Raw genomic sequence first — 15,138 nt, 5'->3', positions numbered from 1 at the left:
CATAACCAGAAACGAATGAAATAATTGTCTAACTTTTCTTCAATCACTTCTTCGCTTTAGTCGTCTTCATATTTTCGCTGTTGTTTTTTTTACTATTTATAGCATCTGTCTTTTCATCGATAGAAATCGTATTTTTTGCGATTATCATGTTTCGTTCTTTTTTCTCATATCAAGTGGTTCCCCACATTGTCTGGAGCTACTGCCATAAAAAGATACATGGACAAAGTGTAGAATAATCTAAATAATATAAATAATATAAATCGTTAATCTTTATCTAAACAAAAATTCCGAAACATTAAATAATTGCTAAACTTCAAATTATTTGCTGTTAGTTTTTATTATTTACAAAAAAGACATTTTATTTTAAATAAGACGCCTATGATGAGAGGAGGTGAAGGCAGGAAAGAAATTGCTGCGAAATGTTATTAAACCGACAAATTTCAAGTTTGTTGCATTCTTCGAAGTCTGTTCTCATCATAAGTGTTATTCACATAATATTTCGGTCGATATAACCTACGATTTTCTTCGAGTGTATCTTGTTGAACTCAGGAAAAATTCTGTCGAACTCAGAAATAATTCTATCCAACACAGGAATCAACACAGACTTTCAGAACTAAACTCTTTATTCAATCCACGAAGTAACATGTTCTCTTTTCGTCAGTTTGTTGCCCAAACTGAAGATTGAACATTCAACCTTCAGACGAGTGTCATTTACAACTGAATTTACCAGAAATCTGCACGGAATTTCGAATGGAACTCTTCATTTAATCCACAGGGTAGTATGATCTCCTTCCGTCACTATAACTCAATAAAAATCTATGCAGACCCGTGGCTTGGTGGATCAAGTACTGGGTTTTCAGTTGTAAATTACACTTTTCTGCTCAGTGCAGCAGACATTCAAAATACAATTGCGAACTTTATATATAGAACTTCATTTCCGTAATGACTAACGGAACGAATACATACTTGTCGATGAAATATGGTGTTTTGCCCGAAATTTCTGACGAAAAGATTCCGAGTTTAACAAGACATACCTGAAGAATGTCGAAAGTGACATCGACCAAAACCTTTTACGAATAAGATTCAAGATTATAAGAGTCGCTTGAATTATCTAAATAACTTGAGTCTTGTCGCATTGATGACACGTCGCAGCGATTTATTTTCTGTCGAACTTAATATTGTCATTAGCATGTTCATTTTAACATCATTTCAATTTGCAAATAATAAAAAACAGCAGCAATTCATTTGGAATCTAATAATCTTTTAATGTTTCGGAACTTTTTAGATAAAGATTGAGAATTTGTTTTAGTCGAACTACTTTCCTCATTTTCCACATTATTCTCACAATGTTTCGGCCGATGTAATATCCAACCGTATGTAAGTGCGTTTGGTCGTGTGCGAAAAACCGTATAGAGTTTCAAACAAACTGTTTATTAAATCCATTTGATAATTTGTTCTCATTTCGCTATCCATGATCGAGTAGAAGTTTTAAGTAATTCGTAGTTTTTATTTCTATAATCCTATACTGAAGTTTGAACTTTTTTATTTCCAAAAGACGATCACTTACAATTACTTAACAATTTTATCCGTTCCGCCACGAGTCCTTGCAAACTATCTTCACGCATAAAATAAAGAATCCTTTTTGAAATTCCGTACAGATTACTACGTTCGACATAAAAAAATATAATTTCGACGCAGCTGAAGGCCGTTGATGTTAAATTGGTCGACACATCGAGTAAAATGTAATTTTAAGATGATAACAGCAGTTCATGGCAGGTGCTCGTCTGAACTCCAATCCCTGGTCCCCCCTCGCCAATCTTTCACGAAAAACACCCGTCTAGCTGAATCCACTGTGAAAAATTTCCCCCACTCTATATCTGTGCCTAAATCAAAACTCGGATTTCATGAACAAAGCTTCTTTATTAGAACTGCACGCCTGTGGAACTCTGTTCCGTCTGCCTGCTTCCCTCCGGACTACAACTTGGATGTCTTCAAGTCTAATGTTAACTAATTCCTAATGAACCGCCCCCTTAAGTAAACACTTCATCAAATCTCCTCACTAATGTAATGTACTTGCAATAACCCTTATCCCTGAGTGGCTTCCGGGCCTTGATAAGTGGTGATCACTGTGTAAAAAAAAAAAAAGTTCGAATAATCCAAATAATGGCAATATAGATGTACACACGGATGCCTACAATGGGGGAAAAGAGCAACTATCAAAAACATGATTCATTAAAAACACACCCAATCTAAGTATTCGCCACACCTCACTAGCAACTTTCTCTCTCTAACGTTTACATAAAACTTTAACTCGACTATTCATGGAAACTTGCACTTTATATTTCATTTTAATATTGCATGAACATTTACGATTCGAACACAGTCGAAGACGATCCTAAAGATCATTTTCCATTGGCTATTACACCTGACGTTCAGGGAAGGGCACGTGTTCTTTCTCAAGGGTTATTCCACATACCTTTGAGTGTAATCTTATAATGCCGAGTATTTATCAAGGAAACCTCAAATACAATTTGTAAATCTGGTATGATTGAACCCCGATATTCTGGACAATTAGCGAAGACTTTTATCATGATGTTAAAAATAGAAAAAGATTAAATACACTCGTATGAATAATGTTACAGAAATACCACGACGCATTTGAATTAAAATCTATCAGTCTGTACAGAATAAAAATGTATATCTTTTTTAAATGTTATATATTACTTATCCTGGGCAACGCAAATCAAGAATATATCAACATTGTGAATATCCGTTTTGTAGTCTTTGACTTTCTAACTAAGCATACACACAAACAAACAGAAAGCTGTCCTTTATATAATAAATAAGAAACTTTTCCAACCACCGATTGTTATTGTTGATAGCACCCTTCTCAAAAGTCCAACGTTCAAACTCATCAGCCTTATGTTTACAGCAACATGATGTGGATTAACTACATAGTAGGTATTGCCAATCTGGAATAAAATGAGATCCCTCTATTAGGCTTCTATCACTCACCATTCGCTCGTACGTGTAGTATTGTGGTCACAGTTACTTTAATCCGAAATGTGACCAACCAACCGACGGACACAATGTATTTCGATATACATAATGTAAAGATACATCTAAAAAATATGGATCGAATTGCTATATAAATAATCATTTACGGATTTGTTATGGATCTCCAGTAAAACTAAACAAAAATCGGGAAAACGTTGATTTTAGATTTTCGAGATAAATTTCCTAAATTAATTTATTGATTTAGTGATCGTGACAACGTTATTCAAAATTGGATATGTTTATAAAAATAATGTTTTCGATGGCGATATTTAATTTGCGATTAGAATAAATAACATGTTCAATAATTTTTTTTTCTTTTTGTCGTTAAAATAATTGTGGTTTTATGAAGAGGGAAAACGAAAAGAGGAAAACGAAACGAACGTTTCTCATTAGTGAACCAATTAGCACTATCTATTACCAATCGGACAAAAAAAGAACACTATATTTTGAAAAGATTAGCCCTCCTATTTATCGATTAATCATGTGAAATAATACTTTATGAAACCAAGTGTATTGTCAGTATTGCAATTTTGAGTAAAATTGCGGCAGTAAATTAGTTATATACGTTTGTAATATAAGAAAACAACAAAATTAACTAAGATATAAATAAAATGTACAACCAATCATTCGCCATGGATATATATATATATATATATATATATATATATATATATATATCCATGGCGAATGATTAGTTGTACATTATATATATATATATATATATATATATATATATATATATATATATATATATATATATATAATGTACAACTAATCATTCGCCATGGATATATATATATATATATATATATATATATATATATATATATATATATATATATATATATATATATACTAACAAAAGTACCCTCGTTGACTGGGTTCAAAAACAGCCTACAGAAAATGGACTCTGATTTTTGAAAGTATGATAGGTTATGAAAAGGAAGGGTTGTAAAGAGATAGCTTCGAATTTGGGGGGTATCAAAACCAAAGCAAAATATGATGAAAGTAAAAATAAAATAGATAAACCCCATGATTTATCATACCATACCTGTTCACACTTAAACACTTATCACAATATTCTGTGGATCTATATTAAAAAAACATTGTTAAACTTTGTGACATATTTCCATTCTATGGAGGTCAGGTGCGAACGAACACCCCATAATTTTATGAGGCCATATTTCTTCAAAGTGAAACATAATTATCAAAGTATACTTACGCAGATAGATATGAAAAGTCTTTATTAAAGTTTGTGCCGTTTTCTTCGACCTCTTCCCTAGATGAGTTCATAATTAAACTTAACGTCTAAACCTGACCCCCAAGATCGCCATGGGCATGGAATATGTGCCTACATCAAAGGTGGCTTTCCGTGTGGTAAGGATATCTGCAGAAAAGACCCTAATTTACCTTATATGTGATTCCGAGTTGCACTTGCTTACATCACCGCATTTTTATTTGCCCTCTATCGCCCCCACAACAGTGGGGTTACTATCTTTAAGAGTATATCTGAGAAAATTACCCATATCTTGTCTGCTCATCCTTCGGCTAAAATTCAAATTTGTGGTGACTTGAATGTTCGCAATGTGGAATGGCTAACCTATTCAAACAAGACAGATGCTGAGGTTCTATCATGACTTTTCAATTGCATATGACTTCATTCAGATTTTCCACGAACCCATCCGTGTGCACGATACTACCGGTCAGTATGACGGCTTCTAGACCTTTTTCTCACAACTTCCCCTGAGCTATGTTCATGTTCCGTTCTATATCCTCTAGGATCTTCCGACAACTCGGTTGTATCAGTTAAGATAAAAATGATATGTAATAAGTCTTCAGACGTACTGTATATCGATACTCTATGGCTGACTGGGATAGCTTCCGAACATTTATATCTGACCTACCTCTGCATTCCATGTTTAAAAAGGATGTGTCCTCTATAGTATCAAACATAATCAAATTGATAATTGTAGGCATAGACCAATTCATACTATCCAACAAATTCCAACAAAAACCTTATAGCCAGCCATGGTTCTCCCCTGAATATGCTGCTGCCATCGCGCACAGAAATCACTTTTTCCATAGCTATGTGACGGTACCACGAGCCTGTTTCTTGACGAGAACCTCCCTGTACGGTACCAAGGTTGGAGTTCTCAGAGAAAATCCCAAGGCCGGGCACGCGTTTTAAGAAAAGAAAAGTTTGACGGGTACCGACTGCAAATTATGCGGTCTCTATGGTACAGTGTCCAGGTTCAGACCAGAATCGTCGTGGAATATACTCGAGGCATTCACGGGCGGCAATATAAGGCAAACAAAAGAGACACAAGTCGACACGGGTATGAGAGTTATTAAATCAACAATTTATTTAAACAAATTGAACCGGGTAAAATGTAACTACGAAAACAGAACATGCAACTGAAATCATAACTGAAATAACATGAAAAAAAAAGAATAAAAGAATATATACATGCAGACAATGATTTGGGACAAGGAGAGGGGGGGTGAGTGATATTTCGATTGTCTTAGGAAGGTTCTTTTTGTTCTCTTCGATGAGAATCAACGAGATATGAGTGATACTCAGAGAGGGGGGGGGTCACACTGAAAGTCTCAAGATATAGAGATAGTTTTCCCTCTTTCCTCTATTTTTTTTATTTTCTTTTCTTTCCCCCTTTTTTTTCTTCTTCCTTTTTTTCCTTTTTTATAGTCAATGATATGTTACTTATGGGCCGATCAACAGGGGGGGGATTCAGCATTTAGGAAAAAACCTTAGTTCGAGGGTTGCTTTTCTTTTCCCCGTTTTTCTTTTTCTATCTTTCTTCTTTTCATGGGGCATTCAACAGTTCACATAATTGATCGAGCAAAAACAATTTAGAAAGAGTTACTTAACTTCTTTTGTTGAGTCGACGTTCAATTCACTCGAAGCTTCTTTCCCTTTTATGAGGTGCTGGTTTGAAGGATCGATTCTCGTAAATTCTAATCCATTTGTGCTAAGGTGGATATATGTTATTCCTTATCAGCACGGCGTGAATTCCGATCGATTAGTGCCAAGGTGGGTATATATTGTTCCTTTGTGGCACGATACGAGTCGACGAGATGTTTTTCTCTTTTTTTTTTTCACCATGCGAATCGACCGCGGTGTTTCCATTTTTCGAGCAGAATGCCCCCCACACATGTTTCCGTGTCCACCGCCTTCGTCGAACTCCTTTTATTCTCCCGCGTTTTTCTTGTTGGCGAAAGTTGAAGGTCATTGCGTGGGTGTAGAAATCTAGGTCGCTCGGCCAGCCTCATTTTGACTCCGTCTGCTAAGGATTGGGTGTGGGAAGGGGTGTCTGCTTAATTGATATATATGAAGGGTGTGAAAATGTTTCTCTTAACAGCTACCAACATAATAGATGTACTGAGAATAAAGCTGCTATAAGGACTGGAAGTAAAAGAGTAATAAAGAAAGAAATAGAGCAATATGCTCAGTCCGTTAAATCCAAAGTAGCTGAGCAGCGGCTTGGGTCCCACCTGTTTTGGCAAATAGCAAACAGGACCCTGAACAGAAGTGTGCGTTCTAGTCCAACCATCATCAATGGACCATAGGTCATCTCGTCAGCATCAGACAAAGCCAAACTATTTGCCAAGAACTTTACAACTAATTCTACCCTATGCGACCAAGGCCATCAATTCCCCGTATTTCCTCCTATAACAGGCAACACGTTATGCAACACACGAATATCTGTGAGGTCGCCAAGCTAATCAAGAACCTGACGGCATTCCAATTATAGTGTTGAAAAAGCTTCAACCAGAACTTGACCCCATACTTACAAAACTGTTTAAGCGTTGCCTTAAGGAGAAGTGCTTTCCAACAACCTGGAAAACCTAAGAAGTATTCAGGTTAAAAATCATCTCCATGTCAGTACAGACAAATAAGTTTCCTGTGTGTCATGAGTAAGTTGATGGAATCCATATTAAATGAAGAAGTTGTTAACCACCTCAGCAGAAATAACTTCCTTAGTGACATGCAATGCAGTTTCCGCTCTGCTAGATCTACAGCTAATGTGCTAACGGTTATATCTCATAGGATTAGTGAATCTCTCGACAAAGGCCTCCTTTCTAGGGCAATTGCTCTTGAAAAGTGGTAGTATCAGGCAGGCTCGAACCCGTTCCGCGAAGGCGGAAAAGAAAGTGAAAGAAAACCTGACGTCTTAACTGATGTCTCCAGGACGTGACCAGAGGTCAAAAGCGTTGAAAGTAACCGTAGTCAATCCAACGGTGATGATTACTTTCCATAATGTCGGCAAACAAAATCGACCCTTCAGCCGAGTTTAGGGTAAAAAAATAATGTCTTTGCCCAATTTTTCGATATTTGTCGTCGACTTCAAAATGATATCAATCTTATCAGGATCTGTCGCCTCTGTCGAAAGTTTTTGCAAAAAATACATACTTATATACATACATACATTTAAACAGACAGGTGAATTTTTTATTATAGACTAGCCTGGGCGCCCGGCGTTGCCCGGGCGTATTGAGGTGTGTACTGAGCAAAACCATAAATAAATAAAAAGTAGCAGTAGGCAGGCGAGCTCGAACCCATACTGCGAAGAAGAAAAGAACGTATGAAAAAAAAACGATGTTTTTGCTGTTGCGTCCATCACCAAACCGGAAGTACGAAGATTTAAATTAGGGCCAGTAAATTGAAAAGAGGGGATGACTTTCGAAAATATCGGCGAAAAAGTGGCCCCTCTCTGTAGAAAAGTGCCCAGTTGAGGGTGAAGAAATTAATGTTCCTAGCTAATCTTTCGATATTTGTCGTCCGATGGGTCGGCCTCAAAACGATACTAATATCGTGAAAATCCGTTTTTCTGTCGAAGGTTTTAGGCAGACACACATACATACATTTAAACAGACAGGTGAGATTTATATAATAGAATAAGAAGATGATGGGTGCAATCCGTTAAAAAATTGAAAAAAAAAAAATACAAGGAGTGTACATAGTACAGATCCTAGTTGTAAAAAAATATCAGGAACTAATATTTAACTGATTAAATAATATTTAACTGATTAAATAATATTAAACTGATTAAATAATATTTAACTGATTAAATAATATTTAACTGATTAAATAATATTTAACTGATTAAATAATATTTTACTGATTAAATAATATTTAACTGATTAAATAATATTAAACTGATTAAATAATATTTAACTGATTAAGTAATATTTAACTGATTAAATAATATTAAACTGATTAAATAATATTTTACTGATTAAATAATATTAAACTGATTAAGTAATATTAAACTGATTAAATAATATTTAACTGATTAAATAATATTTAACTGATTAAATAATATTTTACTGATTAAATAATATTTAACTGATTAAATAATATTTAACTGATTAAATAATATTTAACTGATTAAATAATATTTAACTGATTAAATAATATTTTACTGATTAAATAATATTTTACTGATTAAATAATATTAAACTGATTAAATAATATTTAACTGATTAAATAATATTAAACTGATTAAATAATATTTTACTGATTAAATAATATTTTACTGATTAAATAATATTTAACTGATTAAATAATATTTAACTGATTAAATAATATTTAACTGATTAAATAATATTTAACTGATTAAGTAATATTTAACTGATAAAGTAATATTTAACTGATTAAATAATATTTTACTGATTAAATAATATTTAACAGATTAAATTATATTTAACTGATTAAATAATATTTAACTGATTAAATAATATTTAACTGATTAAATAATATTTAAACTGATTAAATAATATTTAACTGATTAAATAATATTTAACTGATTAAGTAATATTTAACTGATTAAATAATATTTAAACTGATTAAATAATATTAAACTGATTAAATAATATTTAACTGATTAAATAATATTTTACTGATTAAATAATATTTAACAGATTAAGTAATATTTAACTGATTAAATAATATTTAACTGATTAAATAATATTTAACTGATTAAATAATATTTAACCGATTAAATAATATTTAACTGATTAAATAATATTTAACTGATTAAATAATATAAAACTGATTAAATAATATTTAACTGATTAAATAATATTTAACTGATTAAATAATATTTAACTGATTAAATAATATTTAACTGATTAAGTAATATTTAACTGATTAAGTAATATTTAACGCTGCGACCTTTTCATAACAAATTAAAAAAAAAGATGAAAAATCCTCCCCACACATGTTTTGACGTGTTTCTACGTTTTTTAAAAAAATGTTTGGAAATTATGACTTCCACTCCCACCACATTCCCACCTTCTGCCCACACCACCGCCACCAAACTCTAAAATTGCTAGCGGTTACATGTCTCGTTACGTTGACAAAAAGTGGGATCTCATTTTAGGTTAGATTGATAGAGGAAAGTTATCGCCCACACTAAACTGCTAAATTATATTATTTTTAAAAGCTGTTGAAACGTATTAGCCAAAAAAGTAGAAATTAATTTCTTTTTAGGGGGTAAACTACGTTGGGTTAGGTTGTAAAAAACTCAAATATATTTTTTTAAATATGTAAATTGATCAAATAGTTTTTTTTATATTAGAAAAAAAATATTTGCTTTGTTTGAAAACAATTCCAACTTTTAATGAAAAATACAAATAAAATAATCGTAAATAAATAATTCTGAACACAAAAAAATAGTTTTTTTTTTAGTGAAGTTCTAGTTTTAATTATGCACAACTTGGGTTCAGAAAATATTTTGAAAATAATGTTATTCATCTGAAAAATCTGCACCTGCTTACAATTTTTCTTTTTCACCGTTTTAAAAATATTTCTTTTTTTTTCTTTTTACACAGTGATCACCACTTATCAAGGCCCGGAAGCCACTCAGGGATAAGGGTTATTGCAAGTACATTACGTTAGTGTGGAGATTTGATGAAGTGTTTAATTAAGGGGGCGGTTCATTAGGAATTTGTTAACATTGGACTTGAAGACATCCAAGTTGTAGTCCGGCGGGAAGTAGGCAGACGAAACAGAGTTCCACAGGCGTGTAGTTCTAAGAAAGAAGCTTTGCCCATGGAATCCGCGTTTTGATTTAGGCACAGATATAGAGTGGGGGAAATTTTTCACAGTGGATTCAGCTAGACGGGTGTTTTTCGTGAAAGATTGGCGAGGGGGGACCCGAGATTCGAGTTCAGACGAGCACCTGCCATGCAAATTATTTGACACTAAGCTACGAGATTATTTAATAAATTGAAAAAGTCAATATTAAAAGATTTGGAAGGAGGTTCAGTTTCAGATACAACGTTCCAGTAATCGATCCTCCATTTTCAGAACCGATTCACAGCCGAGGCTTGGATACTTCAGCCCTCCCCCCATTAATATAATTTTGTTTCAGATTTTTGTTACTTTTCACTTTACGAAAGGTTCGGTCTCCCCACCCATATTTTTTATTTTTTTTATTACATTTTTATTATTATTTTTTTTATTTTATAACCCAATACTATTTATTAAATCGTATTTTTCATTTATATTCAAGTTATACGATATCCTTTTTTAGTAAATTCTTAGGTTAAAATATAGAATAGTTACAAAATTAGTTAAATTATAGGTTTCTAAATAATAACGGGAATATATAGTTGGAGTGGCTGAAAGGACGATAAAACAGTGAAAGCTAAAACAGTTGCTTGATGAGAAAGGTCTAACAAGAATAAGAATAGAGATGGGGGAATGATTTCGTTTTATAGGAAGACCTTTGCAGTATCCATGTGACAAAACTCATGAAAGAATGGATGGTTAAAATGAATATGACTACTTTGAAAAGCCCAGATCTAAATTTAATGGAAAATGTTTGGGAAATGCTTTCGCAACTTGTCTATGATGGACCTGAAATAAAGAAAGATGCTCAACTATAAGAACGAATACTAGATGCAATAAACAACTAACAGAAACACGTACAGATGTTATTGTGCATATATTTTACGAAGAGAGATTGATAAAAGTTATTGCGAGGAAAGGTGATATTACAGACTATTAACTGTTTTTCAACGATGTCCGAAAAATAAAGTCGCGTGTGTTTTGTAAAAAATGTAAAAAAAATGATGAAAAGTAAATATTTTTCCTTACCTAATCGATTTCTTAAATTTTTATAACAGATATTGTCTTTATATGTTGAAGGAAGTTCGCCACTCTATGGTACTGGGAAAGTCGAATACTAAAGTGTCCGAAAAATATTGTCGGGCCCTTGTTTATATATATATATATATATATATATATATATATATATATATATATATATAACTAATTCATTTAATCACATAAAATTAATATACGAAAGTATAGATTCATGCGTAAACTTTAACTATTTACTTCAAAAGTGCTCAATACGTAGGTAGAGCTAGTTAGTAATTTATAAAATTATATGCTTAATCGCCATATATATTTTATAAATTACTATATATATATATATATATATATATATATATATATATATATATATATATATAAGTTAGAAAATCATTTCCTCCAAGGTATGAAAATTGTGATACAAAATGTTTTTACTATATGCTTTAAAAGTAAAGGTACAAGATTCAATTTGAAATTTATTTATCTTCAAAGTGCACTTTTATAAATTTCACAAAGAAAGGTATAAAAATTTAATTTAAATTGAATCAAAAAATTACCCTGGATTTATTTTATATAATGTACATTCTGTTGTACTTTAAAAAAAAATCACTGAAAATTTTATATCTATATCATTAATTGCTAGATGAAAGATAATGTTTTTAATTTACAATAAAATGTACATTACATAAAATAAATCCAAGGTAATTTTTTGATTCAATTTAAATTAAATTTTTATACCTTACTTTGTAAAATTTATAAATGTGCACTTTGAAGATAAATAAATTTCAAATTGAATCTTGTACCTTTATTTTAAAAGCCTATAATAAAAACATTTTGTTTAACAATTTTCATGCTTTGGATGAAATGCTTTTCTAACTTGTATCTTATCTTTTTAGGATTATATTTAAAAACTCTCCTTCTCTCTATTTCAGTTTGTATTTCTCCTCACACAAACTAATTTTTGCAACCCTCTCTTTATATTATTACAGGTCTGAATATTCTCTCTGTTTCAGTTTATATTTCTCCTCACACAACAACTCATTTTTGCAACCCACTCTTTGTATTATTACAGGCTTGAATATTCTCTGTTTCTCCTTACACCACAACTTATGTTTTGTAACCTCCTCTTTGTAATACAGGTCTGAATAATGAGAAACTCTGAATTTTTTTTAACAAAAACTTTAAAATAACTTTTTCAGATTACATTTTTAAAAACTTTTTTCCGAATAGAAAATCTTTAAAATTTAATAAGGAACATATTTTATATAGGTTTAATTAACAGATATTCAGTACATAACGAGAAAGATAGAGATGAAAATTTCAAAAGGACTGTATAACTGGTTAGGGTCAATACTATTCCTCGCCAGTGAAAGTCTTTGTTATTGTTATTCTATTATTATTATTTAAAACATTTTGTGTCCCGCTTTTCGCGCGAGGACTAATATATATATATATATATATATATATATATATATATATATATATATATATATATATATATATAAGCTAAATGTTACAGTTTCGTTTCTCAGTGGTGGCGCACGAGTCAATTATTTTTTTTTACTTTTTAAATCATTAGTATATATTCGGTCCAATAAAATATAATATGAATACGAAATTTGCATTAATTAAAATATCATATTTAAGCATATAATGACAGGTGGTCTGCTATATATATATATATATATATATATATATATATATGTATATATATATATAACTACTTTATTTATGTGGTCTGCTAGTATATATATATATATATATATATATATATATATATATATATATATATATATATATATACTAGCAGGCCGCCTGGCCTTGCCCGATCGCAAAATACGCTTAAACATGATATTTTATTTTAATTAATGCATTATGCAGGTTTCGTATTTATTTTTTTACTAACAGGCCCACCCGGCGTTGCTCAGGACCGTATACAACAATGAGAAAAATGAAGTTTAGCTTGAACATATCTGTTATTCTTAAGAGAGATGAATTTTTATGTCTAGATATCATTTGCTATCTTGAGCCAAAGAACGTTTTACCTAACCTAGGACGTGAATTACACAAATGATGTATGGAATAATTTGAACTTCCCGAGGGCATGTAATTGACAGCACGAATATTAAATAATTTTACAATTGCTTGGGCAGATAATGTACAACACCTATATTACATAATGTTTTTACCCTCAGAGAAGTAATGTAAGTATAAATACGAAACGATTTACTGTACTCTCGACAGGCATTTTACCACATATATAAACTAATTTCTCTTTCCACCAAGGCCATCATAATAAAAAAAAAAATTCACTATTAGAAGATGAATCATTAGAATTTCCAAATAAATACATAAATACATTGCCTTAGTTAGTGATTAAGCAACGCTTGCTTCAACAGAAAATTCGTCATTACTGCGTCTCTTTTCTCATCACAACCAACACCGACACTATAATTTTAAGCGAAATGATATAATTTCTGGAATAGGTCTCCGCAGATTTTCAAAATAAATATGTAAATATTATTTCAGCACGGTCCGTATTCCGTATGTTAGCTTCTTATTTAATAAATTGTTAGATGAAAGTACAGAAAAGTTTTAAAATATCTCCCTCTACCCATATTAAGAATGATTTTCTAAACATTAATGCTATTATTTTAGTACGGTTGATAATCCGTATGTCAGTTTTTTATTTATTAAATTGTTAGGTGAAAGTACAGATTAGTTAAAAAAAACATACAATCCCCATATTAAGAATGGCTTTCTAAACAGTAATGTTATTATTTCAGCATAATCCATATTCTGTATGTCAGTTTCTTATTTAATAAATTGTTAGGTGAAAGTACAGAATAGTTGAAAAAATACCCCCCTTCCAGATGTTAAGAATAGTTTGCTAAATAATAATTTTAATATTTCAGCACGGTCTGTATCCCGCATGTCAGTTTTTTATTTATTAAATTGTTAAGTGAAAGTACAGATTAGTTTACAAAAATACTCTCCTCTGCCTATATTAAGAATGGTGTTCTAAATTTGAACGTCATTATTTCCACACAGTCCGTATTCCATACGCCAGTGTTTTATTTATTAAACTGTTGAGTGAAAGTAGAGAATAGTTAAAACGATTCCCTCCCCATATTGAAAATGGCTTTCTAAATAATCACATCATTATTTCAGCACTAACACCATATCCCCCCTCCTTACTGTTAAAAATACATGTGAAATGAAGTAATTTTGTGATCATAAACTGCTTCAGCCGTTTCTGTGCCTGACTTCGTATCCCCTCTTCCTTTAAAAATATATATGAAATAAAGTATTTCTGAGATCATAAACTGCTTCAGCTATTTCTGGGATTTGCTGCATATTCCCCTCCTTCCCTCTTAAAATATATGCTCTGTCGGTTATTTTGTATTGTTTTAAGGGGGAGATAATGCCTAGCAGAAAACTATATTACGTTTACTTGGCCTTTTGGCTAAGATCAAAGTGTAGTATCTGTACTGATGCAGCATTTCAGCAACCTCACTACTGGCCCCCTCTCCATAAACAGAAAAAGTGGTGGTAATGCTTGGAAGAATGAACAGGCATTCCCCAACCTCACCTAAAAACCGAAAGTTTGGTAATCCCTGAGGGCCTCCAAAGTACTTTTAAAAGTAGCATATATCGTGCTTGTTCTCCCCACACGATCGTCAACACAATGGGGGTTTAGACATAGACATCACTTCCGGAAAATGAATCAGCATTTTTTGAAATACATGGTTTCATTATAAATTGTTATTTTTATATGGGTGTAAACACCTCATTTAAAATTCATCCTACTCTAAAAATAAAAAATTCAAAGTGCAGTTAGTTATTAGGCAACACTTGCTTTACAATAGACTAATCAAGAAATTGGATTGAGAAACGCATAGTTAATGTTAACTAATACTAAACGTTCTACTAGATCTACAGTAAATGTGCTTACAGTT

This window comes from Euprymna scolopes, chromosome 3, assembly GCF_053919585.1.
Source record: "Euprymna scolopes isolate OS-2025 chromosome 3, ASM5391958v1, whole genome shotgun sequence".
In the NCBI taxonomy this organism is placed as follows: Eukaryota; Metazoa; Mollusca; class Cephalopoda; order Sepiida; family Sepiolidae; genus Euprymna; species Euprymna scolopes.
The sequence above is the reverse complement of the archived record's forward strand: the minus strand, read 5'-3'. Positions refer to the sequence as shown.